Source organism: Misgurnus anguillicaudatus, chromosome 10 (assembly GCF_027580225.2).
Source record: "Misgurnus anguillicaudatus chromosome 10, ASM2758022v2, whole genome shotgun sequence".
Classification (NCBI taxonomy): Eukaryota; Metazoa; Chordata; class Actinopteri; order Cypriniformes; family Cobitidae; genus Misgurnus; species Misgurnus anguillicaudatus.
Genome location: NC_073346.2, coordinates 1733541 through 1748157, shown reverse-complemented (window position 1 = coordinate 1748157; position 14617 = coordinate 1733541). Strand labels below are relative to the sequence as shown.

Sequence of the window (14617 nt, the reverse complement as noted above, 5' to 3'; positions counted from 1 at the left end):
TCGCTCCCCCCATGACGTATTAAGGGGATCTTATTATAATGATACTGCGCTATCCAACCATGAAGCGAGAGACGGAGAGAAAGAATGCCTACAATCTTAAAACTTGTAGTTTTAAAGGTCTTTCTAAAGGTTGAAGATGAGGATTAACGTTACCTTAGTGCAAGAGAGAGAGAGAGAGAGAGAGAGTGTGTGAGAGAGCTTGAGTGAGCAAACGAACGAGAGAGAGAGAGAGAGAGAGAGAGAGAGAGAGAGAGAGAGTGTGTGAGAGAGCTTGAGTGAGCAAACGAACGAGAGAGAGAGAGAGAGAGAGAGAGAGAGAGAGAGTGTGTGAGAGAGCTTGAGTGAGCAAACGAACGAGAGAGAGAGAGAGAGAGAGAGAGAGAGAGAGAGAGAGAGAGAGTGTGAGAGAGCTTGAGTGAGCAAACGAACGAGAGAGAGAGAGAGAGAGAGAGAGAGAGAGAGAGAGAGAGAGAGAGAGAGAGAGAGAGAGAGAGAGCAACGCGACAGTTCACTTTCATCAATACAAGTATGTTGTTTAATATGTTTCTCTGAAGTTTATATAAATGAACACGAGGATTAATGCACTGCACGAGACAGAGTGAGAGAACAACGCGTATTCACTATCATACACAATAAGCATAAATATGTTGTTTAATGTTTCTCTCAAGTTTCAAATGAATACGAGGAGTTACAAGATAGAGAGTGAGAGACTGACAGAACCGCGAATGTGTTCAATATGTGTACACAATAAACTTAAACATGTCATTTGATCTGTTTCTCTAAAGTTTAAGTGTTAAACGTGTTGTTTTATTACAGATCATTTAAATGTGCTTGTGTGGTTTGGTCAAAAACTTCTGAGTGTTTGTGGAAGTGTATTTTATTGTAACATGCTGAAAATCATTGTGCCTGTTTAAAACACTGGCAGCATGAGACATAAAAGTCTTTATTTTTTATTCCACAATGTTCCCCATCTGTTGCTAAACATGTATTAAAGGAATAGTCTACTCATTTCCAATATTAAAATATGTTATTACTAGGGCTGTCAAAATTAACGCATTAATAACGCGTTAACGCAAATTCATTTTAACGCCACTAATTTTTTTAACGGAGATTAACGCAACGCGCAATTTCTGTTTGACCCTTGGTCCAGCCCATAGTTGAATGAACAGAGACGCAGACAAATGTGACTCTCTCTAAATGAGTAAAAGGTTTTCATAGAAATAAGAACATTAAGCAAATCGTCTACCAAATCCAATGCTCTAAATGCTCGTTGGACATCTGATATGATCTTTATTTATACGTCTGAGAGGTGTAACCGTCCCGTCCTCCTAATGCTTAATCTAATACAAAAATGCGTCTCAATTCATTTTGGTTTCGCTTTTATGCATGACTTAAAAAATAGACTGCAGGACTTGCTTGATGTTAAAAGAGTCATTAAGAGAGATAAAGTTCGGTACCTGATTAATGTTAAAGAGTTATTAAGAGCGACAAGACTCAAAAGCGATCCCCTCACGCTGACTGACTGATATCTGAAGCGCGTGCACACAGACGCGCGAGTGCGCGACCCGGATATATAGACATCTACACAAAATTACAGTTTTAAATATCTGTTTTGATAAGAATTCACGCAGGTAGGCTCTATAATCTGTTATGTTTTAAGTAAATGTTTGGTTAACTGTTGGGTAAAACTATCTGATGTGTAACATTATATTATATCACTTAGATTTTAAGCAGTCTGTCTCAATGTCAATCAAACAAAAGGAAAAAAAGTTGAACATACATTGATGATGTTTTTGCTTTGTGTGTGCTAAATCTATTAGTTTTACCAGTGATTTTAAGGTATTGATGTGGTAATATAATGTATGGATGTGGAAATTTTTGTGGTAATTTGACTCTTTCAACTTCAAACAGGTGTAGTTCTGTCATATTTTGTTATATTTCAACAAATCATGCATTGTTCTATGTTTTAATAGAGAATGTCAAAATATGAACTATTTTTTTTAAATTTGCTAATTTCGACTAAATTTGACAGCACATGTCACAAATGATGCAGCAGCAAACAAAAATGGAGAAAGAAAAATCTTCTGAAAGGAAAATTCATATACAAAACAATGGCTGGTGATTCTGTTAAAATGTAAACAGGCTGTTGTTAACATACATTTGCATAAAGCATCTATATTTGTATATATGATTAGAATATTAAAAACCTGAAAAGTGTTAAATTAGGGTAAATTTAGAATGGATAAAAAGTGCGATTAATTTGCGATTAATCGCAGTTAACTCAAGAAATCATGCGATTAATCTAGATTAATTTTTTTAATCTATTGACAGCCCTAGTTATTACCTTAACTAAGAATTGTTGATACATCCCTCTATCATCTGTGTGCGTGCACGTAAGCGCTGGAGCGCGCTGCGACGCTACGATAGCATTTAGCTTAGCCCCATTCATTCAATTTTACCATTTAGAGATAAAGTTAGAAGTGACCAAACACATCAACGTTTTTCCTATTTAAGACGAGTAGTTACACGAGCAAGTTTGGTGGTACAAAATAAAACGTAACGCTTTTCTAAGCGGATTTAAAAGAGGAACTACATTTTATACCGCCATTTTATGGCACTTTTGGGAGTACTTCGACTCTGCGCAGTAACACCCTCCCTCCCCTTATGAGAGGGAGAAGGGGAGCGAACTTTTCAGGCGAGTCGAAGTACTCCCAAAAGTGCTATTACGCCATTAAATATAGTTCCTCTTTTAAATCCACTTAGAAAAGCGCTACGTTTTATTTTGTACCACCAAACTTGCTCGTATAACTACTCGTCTTAAATAGGAAAAACGTTGATGTGTTTGGTCACTTCTAACTTTATCTCTAAATGGTACCATTGAATGAATGAGGCTAAGCTAAATGCTATCGAAGCGTCGCAGCGCGCTCCAGTGCTTACGTGCACGCACACAGATGATAGAGGGATGTATCAACAATTCTTAGTTAAGGTAATAACATATTTTAATATTGAAAATGAGTAGACTATTCCTTTAAGTATGCATAAAACAGATGATTGACTTTTTAAACTTGTTCAAATATATAATGCTTAGCATCGCTTACATAACTTCTTTCGTGAGGAAATCTCCCTGATGCTCTGTCTTGATTTAAAGGGATACACACAAAAACGGTGCACTTTTGCTCAGACCCATAAAGTTCCTATTTTGAGCTAAAACTTCACATAATGTACTCTGGGGACATCAAATATTTATTTAATATCTTGAAAACGTCTTGTGGAATGTCCCCTTTAACCTAAAATCTTTGCGGGAATTGCTCTATAAATTAAATTAGAATATATGCATTAGTTATATTTATATTTTAAATACTGTAGTCTATGTCTGAGACATGACGTGTCTTAGTCTGTGAAAACTAAGGCATTTGATCTTGACATTGCCAGAATCTTGGCTTTTTACATGTTGTACATTTAACTTAAAATATTTAATTTTTTACAAGAAAACAGCCCATATTAATAATATTAGTACCCTATTGTAGTGTCTCAGGAGATTAAGATATAAACCCAGAAGTCAGCGAAAACCAAGAACAAGAAAACGGGAACAACACTCCGATCGAAACACAGGATTTACATACACAGACCATGTTTAAATTTCGATGTTTCTGGCCAGACATACCAACTTGTTCACTTTGTCTATTTTTATTAAGCTGCGGATTGAAGTGCTGGCTGCTCCCCACGGTGCTAAAGACCTGGTGGCACATATGCACAGATATTTACATGCAACCTATTGGAAAGCACGGAGGAGTCATTGGGTTAGTAAAATAACGAAATTATTGCTTTCAAATAGAAAAAAAAAATGTATGTAAAGAGATTTATTTTTAAAAAGTGCTTAAAAGTGCACAACTCTTCTTAAGTGGAATAAAGCTACTTTTCCCCTTATGTGCAACCTATAGGAAAGAGTAATTAGTTGGGTTAAGGCCGGGGTATACCTTTTTTCCGCATCTGCGTCCGCACAGCTTTCCAAGTATACTCCCGCGGGTACACGCGGATGGCCGCGTTCGACACTTTACGCAATAAAAATTATTTCTTTTTCAAATTATTGGTCTAACAGGCCGTCAGGGCAGCACTGATTTAACATTTAGGATAGGTGAATAAAAGTAACCGATCCACCATTGCAAACACAGTTTAGACGACAAGACGACAACAAAGAACAGGAATCAAACATTATGGTAACAAACATGCTCCACAGCTTTCTGTTCTTGGAAGAAGTAAAAGTTTACTTTTAACACTCTCATGTTGTTACAAACCTGTATACATGTCTGTGTTCTTTTGAACATGAAGGAAGATATTTTGAGGAATGTTTGTAATCAAACCATTCGTGGACCCCGTTTACTTCTATAGTATTCTTTCTCCTACTATGGAAGTAAATGGGGTCCACGAATGGTTTGGTTACAAACATTCCTCAAAATATCTTCCTTCCTGTTCAACAAAACAAAGATATTTATACAGGTTATACAACACAAGGGTGAGTAAATTATGACAGAATTTTCATTTTTGGGTGAACTACCCCTTTAATCTTATAAAATTGTCAAGCGCATCTCATCGGTAAAGCCGGTTCTGTGATTAGTAGCAAATTGCCATCACCTGTTTTCAGATGACGCACCATTTCGTACACGCAGCCGTAGTTCATTGACAAGCTAGGCCATATAGCATTCATTATCGCATGAATTAACATTGAAGTATTATTGAAAATTATACAACAGTTCTTTCTGGTTCTCGAATCTGATTGGCTAAGAGCTATGCGATATTGTGCTGATATCGGCACTGTAACCGCTTCACCTTTCGAATCATTCCGCCACCTAGTGAATGGAGGTCCTAAGCAGGCTCATCTCTGAATGGAAAAACACAGACGCGCTGTGTGAATCACTCTCCGTGTGTCTCATTAGTTTACTAGCTCATAAATCAGTCTGTGAATCCCCAATCGGAAGTTATTATTCCGTCAAAGATCAGCGCTCTTGGGTGTTACGTTAAAGTTAATGGGAGTAATGTCTTGTCACATCGTGTGGACGATTAACACTTGGAAAGAGGAATATAAACACTCGTTTTTTTTCTGGAGCTATATTTCTTATCAGAACGCGAAAACACCGTGGAACTCCAGGTGTGCACCGCAGCTTTTAAATGTGGACATTGATCATTTACTTTATCGTGACGTGACTATTAAAACATGTTATGAGATATCGCCACTGGTATAACGTTATTTATAAGCAGCATGCAAAAACATCTCTCTGACACTTATAAAAAAACGTTTTATATAGTACTGACAAGAACAAAGTTTAATAATAATAATCGAGTGCTCGTATCACGTTAAGAATAAATGAGAAAGCAATAGTAACGTTATACAAATAGTTTTATTAACTTTTACCTCGCGCCAAAACAATAACAACACAAAAGACACTAAATATGAATTAAAAAACAAGTAATAGTTTGATCATGACACCAAATACTGCTGATTTAATCTCATTTTGACGATCATAAACAAACAAGGCCAACATGAGAGCCAGGGAATCCCTTTCAGAGATGTAGCCCAGAGAGGGTGGTGGTCAGCGGGGCGAGTGAACACTGACGTCCGCTCATGCTTTGGTTCTCATTCGTACCGAATCTCACTAAGCAAACATTCAAACAGGCGCTATCTTTACTAATCGACTGCAGATTTAAATATAATACATATACATTCTCGACTGACCTAATCTTAAAACTACACTTTGTGACCAAGAAACGGTAATATAAAGTAATGGCTTTTCCGTCCATTGAGTTGTTATGAGCTTCAAAGCAGCCGAAAGTTTTACCTGTCATTCTGGCCGCCCTCAAATCCGTGGCGGAAGAAGTAGTTCTCAAACAAAGAGGCTTTTAAAATAACTCTGTTGTTGTTTTCTAGTTTTCGTTTTTCAAACGTGTGCCGTCGACCTGTTGTATAAAAGCAATATCGCTCTCGGAGTCGTGTGATATAGCTCTATATCATCACGGCTGTGATTAGGCCAGAGGCACGAGGCCGTAGTTTATAATGTTAATAACATTTTAAATATGGATATTTCTACAACAACACCGCACAGATTACCCACAGAAGGCCTTTGTTTATCATCCTGGAGCCGTGTGGATTTAATTTGTGAAGGATGGACCCCCTTTTTTTGGCGTGTAGGTAGTGGACTATTTCTGGAACCCCCAACAATACAATTAATTAACACAAAGAAATAAAAAATTTTATAAAATATCCGAAAATGTTTTTGTCTGAAAAACGATGGACATATGCAACTCGGACAGCTTGGGGGTGAGTAAATCATGGGTTTAATATCGTTTTTGGCCGAACTATCCCTTTAATAACAGATGCCTTTATTATACTTCTTTAAATATGAATTTTGTACCTAGTAAATTTGATGAAGACATGTATTGATGTTAATGCATATGGTGATTTGTGATTGTATGTACATACATGTGAGAAGCAATATGTCCATTTATCACTATGTAGTGTGTCTAGTTAGTACGTTGAGTAATATTTTGTATGTTTTACACGGGCGTGGTGCAATATTCTAGATGTAGATTTATATATGTGTATTTTTAATGGTATTGTATGTGTCTATGGATATGTACATTTGAATGTTGTACATTTTAAATGATGAATATTGTGCGTATTGAATGAATTGTGTTATATGTATGTGGTGTAATCACGTGACACATTGATTATAAAAGGCAACTGTGTGTATATCCGGTTAGTCTGAGGAAGGGTCGTAGAGACCCGAAACGTCACTCTAATAAATTATGTGAAAGGGAGCTTGTTTGGTGTGCGGATCTTTCTCTTTTGTTGCTTATATATTTATTTGATCCTGCACCCGTATTTAATTTGGATGTGCGTGATTCTATCGTTTTGCTTTTTTCTGTGATAACCTGCTGCCAATACATTATCCCTTACTTGCTCAACTTGCTTTACTTGATCTAATTGTAATGTTAATATGGGCATTTGTCATTTAAGATTAAGATATGAAATATACTAATATAATTTTTATCAGAAATTTGATTGTTTGTGTAGGGCTATGTACTCTTGTATTGTTCATGGGCAATAAATATGCTTTTTCAATTAAATCTATGCTTTGTTGTTTATCGACACCACAATGAAAGATATTAAACTAATTCAAACCACCAAAATTTCACAAAAATAAGAGAAGATACTTTTAAACATTTTGTACAACTTTAAAAACACATTAACCAAACATTGGGTTGTTTCAACCTAACAAAAAGTTAGTTTTACCCAACAGATGGGTTAAAAAATTGGTCCATATCTAACCCAATGTTTGGTTACAAAACAATCCAAGTTGGGTTCATTTTAACCCAACGTTTTTAGAGTGTGCGCAACGTTATGCAGAGTGCGTAAACATTATCAATCACTTATCAACATCTTATCACGCACCTGACCACACCACACGCTACAAATATATAACTAATAATAAAACTGCCAAATAATGAAAAATCCTACCAAAAGCTCTCGTTTATACAGGCTGTATATTCTTCTTTACTTTCGAAGCTATGGGTTAACTTTTGTCCAGCCGATCTAGGCGTTTTAAAACAAACACACACACACACACACACACACACACACACACACACACACACACACACACACACACACACACACACACACACACACAAAATAGCCTAAAAACAATCCTAATAATAAAAGGCTGTATAGTAGGAAGGCCTATAGATTTATTTTCGTTTTGTTACATTATTTAGGCTATTTTCAAACGCGTCAACTGTATAAATAAAACAAAAACATAAGTCCCGCAACGCGGAATAGGAGGACAAATGGCTCCTTAGTTTCGAAATGGTTTGGGTACAAGGTGATCGCATTGAAAATAAAGGCGTTTCTTTAGCGTAAGAAGCTCATTTGAAACAGTGCCACAGCTCATTTAAGAAAATGTGAGCTCCGAAGAGACGCCCCTTTAGTTTGAGGTAGTGCTAACAATAATGATCATCATCACCTTATCTGTTTCCACTGAAATGTAGATGTAATGTATTTCCAAATCTAAGCCCATCTTATGCGGAATGTTGTCTAATAGACTGCAACACGGTAAAACTAATGGAAAAACAGGCACCTTAAGAATGCGTAAAAGACGCACTGGCCAAGGCAGGTCTAACTCGCTGTGTGCAAGAAAGCCCTTGTATGTTCTAGAACGAATGCAGCAAAGATATTTAATGCTAATGTATGAGGCATATAGGCCTACGCTGAGGTTTATTCTTTCATGATTAGGTGCGTTCTAGTTAACAATGCAATGCAAGTGAACACGCTGTGCCGGCGCCTCCATGCGTGGTTATTATATTGTCTGCTATATTTGCTTTTTATTTATTAAATACATGCAAATGGTTGATGAAACATTTAATAAAATTAAGAAACAATTTATCCAAACCAAATTCACTTTAAAGAAATGCTTTCTATAAAGCAAAACTTAATTAAGTGGTAAAAATCATGTCTAAGGAGGATTTACAAAAACAAAACTTAATCTGCACTTCACTGCGTTAAACTGTGTTGCTGTTACAAAATACCCTAAATTAAACCATTTAAAGTTGTGGATAAAACATAGGCTAATTATATTTAGAATACAGTAATATATAACTGCTTATAAAAGGAATAAATATCAAAAAGTAAATCAATGAAAATTTCTTTACTGGTGAAAATAAATTAATTATGCAACTGGTCAACCAATAAGAATGTCAGTCGACAAAGACGGCAATGACCGATTAGTCGACTAAATGACTAAAGTTGACAGCCTTAACTTTTACACGTCCGCACACAAATTCAGGAAAGCTGAGGAAAAACAGCAGCGTGTATAGCTTGTATATGTATAATACATGCGTGATCAGTGAACTACGTTTTCTTTCTTGTTTAAGTTAGGGTGACCAGACGTCCCTGTTTTCCGGGGACAGTCCCGTTTTTTGGTGTTCTGTCTCCGACTGAAACTGTCCCCGGAAATGTCCCCGTTTTACAGCATGTCCAAAACAACCAGCAAATACACTGAAAAACCCAATCAACATATAGCGTTTGAAGTACCAGACCGGAGCAATCATGTAATGATTATTTTCACCAGCAGAAGGGGCCGCGAGCTGCACACGCCACTGATTTAGCGATGAAGATTTTACGACGAGACACATGAGAAAGCATCATTATCATCAATCAAGTTATCATAAGATATGAAAACAGTTAAAGTTATGGGGGCTTAAGGTACTACACTCTAAAAATGGCTGGGTTATTTTTTAACCCAAAATGCTGGGTTGAGTCTGTTGGGTTGTTTTGCTGGGTTATTTTTTAACATTTTAAACACTTTTTGGGTAGTTTCAGTTTTCTGGTTGTTGGGTTAAAACTGCTGGGTTATTATGCTGGGTTGTTTGAAGAGGCTCAGGTGCTTCGCACCCTTGATGTTGAATGTGCTGCAGCAACGGTCCACGTGAAAGAGTCACTGGAAGCAGTTGTTTCAAGGTAAGTTTATATGTTTTTCATGAATATAAACAAGATTATAACATTTTGCGAGACAGCAAAGTGTTAATTTATACAGACTAAGACGACGGGTGTAATTTAGAGGAATGACGACTGTTACCTCAGATCGCCATTTACACAAATTGACTTGAATAATCGTTCTAAGATGTTTAATATGGCATATTAATAAAATTATTAAAATCGATGCTACAAAATCCCCATCACACGGTTGATTTATTAACTCATGACAATTTCTGTAAGCCTTTAACAAAGCAAGTCAAAACCGGAACCGAGTCGACCTCCGCAACCCCACTTTGGCTTTTTGTGTCACACACGCACATAGTTTACCCAGCTTAGCCATAGCGACACCGACACTATTAACTTAAATTTAGTGACAAACGAGTTGTTTTCTCGTCATTCGATATGGAAAGACAGACCGCGAGCACAAGTAAACTTTACAGGCGGCGGAGAATCGCGGAGCCGGCGTCAACACTGTCAGTGAGAGGCAGGGACAAGCAGCACTCAATTCACCGTCGATACGTCAGGTAACTCGTCGATAAATGAAAACGAAACAGCGCGTTACCAAGAACCGGTGTCTTATATGTATATTGCTTTGTCCTCTCTTTTAAAATTAAATAATAATTTAAGTGTTTGGATATGAACTTGAAAACATAAACGTATTTGTCACCAAGACGGAGGCTGCGTGGAAGTGACTATCGGTTAACAAACATGTATATTTGTTATATGAATTTAGATGTGTTATTGAGTGTGTTATGTGTTATGAATGTTATTTCATAATATTTTTGGGTTTCTCCTGTGATTTCAAATTTATATTGACCAACCCTCTGATCTGTGGCTGATACTGTAACAGAGATGTTATGTTTTTAGCAGAGATCAGATGTGATGTTGTTTTCCAATTCTTTTTCTAGAGTGTGCAGAGTTTTTACGTCCATCCATTGATGAGGCTAGCAAGGCCTTCATACAACTTCATCCAGTAAGTATATCATTTAATAATTCCTATTTAAAATGTATTGGGAATGTCTTAATTATCTGCTAAATTTAGTACTGCAGCACTTTGTTCTTTATAGTCAGATCATCCTATTTGTCAGTCTGTGTGGTTTGCAGCCTTTGTTGTTGGCACAACAGTTAAAGGAGTGTAACACCAAAGTCTTATGCAAACCGACAACAGGTCATTGCATTTTTGAAAAAAAATCTCACACGTGGTGGTAATGCGACCAGGGATGCAAAAGGAAGCATTATAATTTTTATAAAATGGATAATTCACTTGGCCCACATGGTTTTCTGAATACGTAAATCTGATCATTCAGTTCAGACCACAATTTTTTTTTCTGTTTTGTAGATTGCAACAAATGTGGTGGAATTTCTTCCCTGGACAAAATCCTTGAAACCCTTTCCTTTCGTCCTGGCCATGGGAACCATGTAGCAGATCTCTCAATCTTTTTTCTCAACCAGTCTCTCTGATGGAGCCAATACGGAAGTGACTTAAACTCCAAGATGGCGACGGCACGCACCGCCTACTTTAAGCTTAAAAAATGCTCTTCACAAACCAGTGGGTGACGTCACAGACACTACTTTCATATTTTTTTACAGTCTATGGTTTAAAGGTATTTTACCTGCTTGAAAATAAAACCCCAGGCAATTTTCCAAATGGATGAATCCTCTGCTGTTCGATTCCTTTGTACATCTTTGTTCGCAAAGAGTAACTTTAATAAATTAAGTATTTTTAGTCAAATACATTCCATACTGTGAAACTTAAAACATTTGTTCTGTTAAAAACTTTACACATCTATGAATAATTTTACTTTTAATTTAACAATTACATTGTTTCTTTTCTTACACTGCTGTAGTTTTGTTTATGTACATTTCAGTATTTCATTTATATACTGTAAAATTACAAATTCTGTCTTAAATTCAAACAAATTGATTCAACCTGCTACATTGTTACTTCAATGTGCATGATTTCTGATATTTAATAAATATATTTATACTTGGGTCAGTAAGCAGTCCTTTAAATGATTTTGCAACTGCCAACTGTAAAAATGTAATATTAGAATTTGTAGTGATTTTGCAGTCAAATAAACCTTTATTTGTTGTTCACAATGGTTTTGATTTACAATAATGCACATGATAAAAAATAACCCAGCAAAAATAACCCAAACCCAGAATATTAATCCCATAAATGGTTAAAATGACTACACGTTGGGTTTTTTCAACAACCCAACCTGCTGGGTTAAAATGTATTACCCAACGGGCTGGGTTACTTTAACCCAGCATGTGTTCTGTCCAATATTTACCCAGCGCTGGGTTGCCAATTGGGTTGTTTTTAACCCAACCATTTTTAGAGTGTAACTACTCTTGTTAAATTAAAATAATAAACCAATGAAGTGAACTGATCACAGTATGTTACGGAGCATTTGTTTTGTGTAGGCTGTTTACATTTTGCATTACTCCTTCTGTTCTTCACGTTTACAATGTTATGAAATCAGCTGAAGTAGTACCTTAGAAGTCATTTTTGATGAGGTACGTCTTGTGTAAAAAACGGGAGAAAATTGATTTTTAGGCTACAGAAAATGTTCAATTAATTGAATTAGACTAAATGACTTTCTTATTAGTATTTTTCTCTTGTTTTCAGTACAAATAAAACATTTTTTTAAGTCAAGATGCATTTTCTTGCATTTCTACCTAAGAATATAAGTCTAATTTTTAGACCAAAAAAATCAAATTTGTGCTTAAAACAAGCAAAAAAATCTACCACTACTTAATTCAAGAAAAATATTTTTTGCATGTTTTAAGCACAAATTCACTTAATTTTTTTTGTCTTAAAGCTAGATTCTTCTCATGGGATTTTGCTTATCAAGAAAATGCATCTTGTTTTAAGATTTTTTAGATATTTGTACTGAAAATAAGACAAAAATACTATTAAGAAGAAAGTCATTTTTTGCAGTGAACCCACAACAATAAAAAAAGAAAACTTAAAAAAAACATGTCCCCATTTTTTAATTCATAGATAACAACAAATCAGATTTTTATGATATTTTCACCATTTAACTAGGAAATGTCCCCGGTTTTCATTTAAAAAATCTGGTCACCTTAGTTTAAGTGAACATAAACAGCTGGATGTTAATCAGTATTAAAACTTAAACTGACTTGGGTCTTAACGTAACAGTAGCCTCATACTTGCTGTGTCAGAAAAGGTTCATATCATAACAAATATGTTTACATTTAATACAGATGCCTGATAAGTAAATCAAGATTTTAGTATTTGTACTTGTCATTTTCTGAATAAAAAGTAGTTCAAAAGCAAAATTAACTCCCTGTTTTTTCAACTTTCATTCAGGAACAAAAATCATTCTTTAAATTTGACAGGAATAAAGATTTGTCATTCATCATGATAATTATCGATATCGATCGACTGATATGGAAAACATTTTCTTGATCATTTTCTTGGGCATATCGCCAAGCCCTACCATAACTTGGTAATTAAGTAAATTTTTACTGCACTGGACTTATCAATTGTTTTTATGATCTAAATTAAATATTTATAGCTGTACTCAAATGACATGTTTTTACTTTGAATTGGCATTCTCTTATTCACCAAACACGAAGCATTGCGTTCCACGCTCTAGATCAGGGATGGGCAACTTTGGTCCTGGAGGGTCGGTGTCCTGCCGAGTTTAGCTCCAACTTGCCTCAGCACACCTGCCTAAAAGTTTCTAGTATGCCTAGTAAGATTATAATTGGCTGCTTCAGGTGTGTTTATGGTTGAAGCTAAACAGCTAAAATTAGTTAGTTCAATCGACTCTGAGTAGGTTGACTCCGAGTTAAGCGCGTCCACAGCCACTATGTAAAGCCATCATCAGCTCCGAAATAACGATTCACCATGGCAACAGCACGTGACAAAGAGGTATTAATCCTTTTTACTACTAAAACTGAAAGTGTTACTGCAAGTGTACCGCAACTACGAGCATATTTAAAGAAAAAAGTTGTTGTTGTAAATTCCTACTCTAGTAAATGCGTACATTAAATTTTTCATCATGGTAAAATATCAGAAGTAAATATACTGAGAACTGTATGTTATTATATTAATTTTCATGCAGATGTAATCCCATGGATGGAGCAGTTCAGCTAAAAATGAAATTAGGCATAATACTTGGGCATAAAAGGCTACGAACTTTACAAATATTTGTCATGAATAAAACAGAAATACGACCAGGCAGTATTCGAACTCATGTCGCCGACAGTACGTCTGCCCAAACCACTGCGCACAGCACTACCCACTAGTCTAGACCAGCGGCTCTGACTAGTGCATTCATAAGAAACGTAAAGGCAACTGTTCAGATGTAAGAGCACGGCCACAAAGACTGATATTAGTCATATAAGGATATTTATATATCTAAAATGACTGCAACAAATAATAATAATTCTGCTCACATAAATGCAAGTGGATGACGACAAAAAAACATTCCGGGGCTTAAAATCCTCTCACGACATAAATGTAAATTTCTACAAATGAATGCAACAACATCATCTACAGCAGTGGTTCTCAAACTTTTTCAGTGTGCGGCCCCCCAAAGAAAATTTATGACAAAAAAAACTCTTTTAAAACGTAACATTTTAATTAAACAAAAAATTAAATAATACAAAGTAGTGCTGCTGGTTTGTAGCCTTATTTTTTTAGGCCCCGGTCCCCAGTTTGAGAACCACTGATCTACAGGATCCTACATAAAAGCATAACATTTTAGTCACTTAGACGGTCTATGCACCTAAGTATATCATATTAGATTTACAAGTCATTTCAATTTAATTTTTTAGTTGAAAGTTTAGTGTAATATATAAAAAATATAAAGTAGTAAGTTAAAATGGTTTGCACAAATTTATTTTACAGTCTATGTAATAAAAAATGTGAGCAATACTAAAGCAACTAACAATATTAAACGGACTCCTTTAAAAATGGGGAGGAGACCACAAAAACCTCTGAGTTTACAGGATAAAACCTGCTCCTCCCGACCAGGTTAGGTTCACAAAGTAGTTACTCAGGAAACAGACTCTGAGTATAAGTTACCTCTCCTTCTGAAACAGGCTTGACTT

General features: G+C 35.8%; 1 protein-coding gene across 2 annotated transcripts in view; it reads right to left on the bottom strand.

Annotated features, from left to right (window-relative positions):
- The window catches only part of znf407 (zinc finger protein 407), a 41750-nt gene that overhangs the window by 25679 nt on the left and 1454 nt on the right, over positions 1 to 14617 (bottom strand). Inside the window, exon 1 of one of the 2 annotated variants that reach the window (XM_073871770.1) lies at positions 3665 to 4137. The exons of the other annotated variant lie outside the window; for it this stretch is intronic. The gene's annotated coding sequence lies outside the window, so the exon portion shown is untranslated. Of the gene's footprint in view, positions 1 to 3664; positions 4138 to 14617 lie in introns of those variants that run through there. 2 annotated transcript variants of the gene reach the window in all.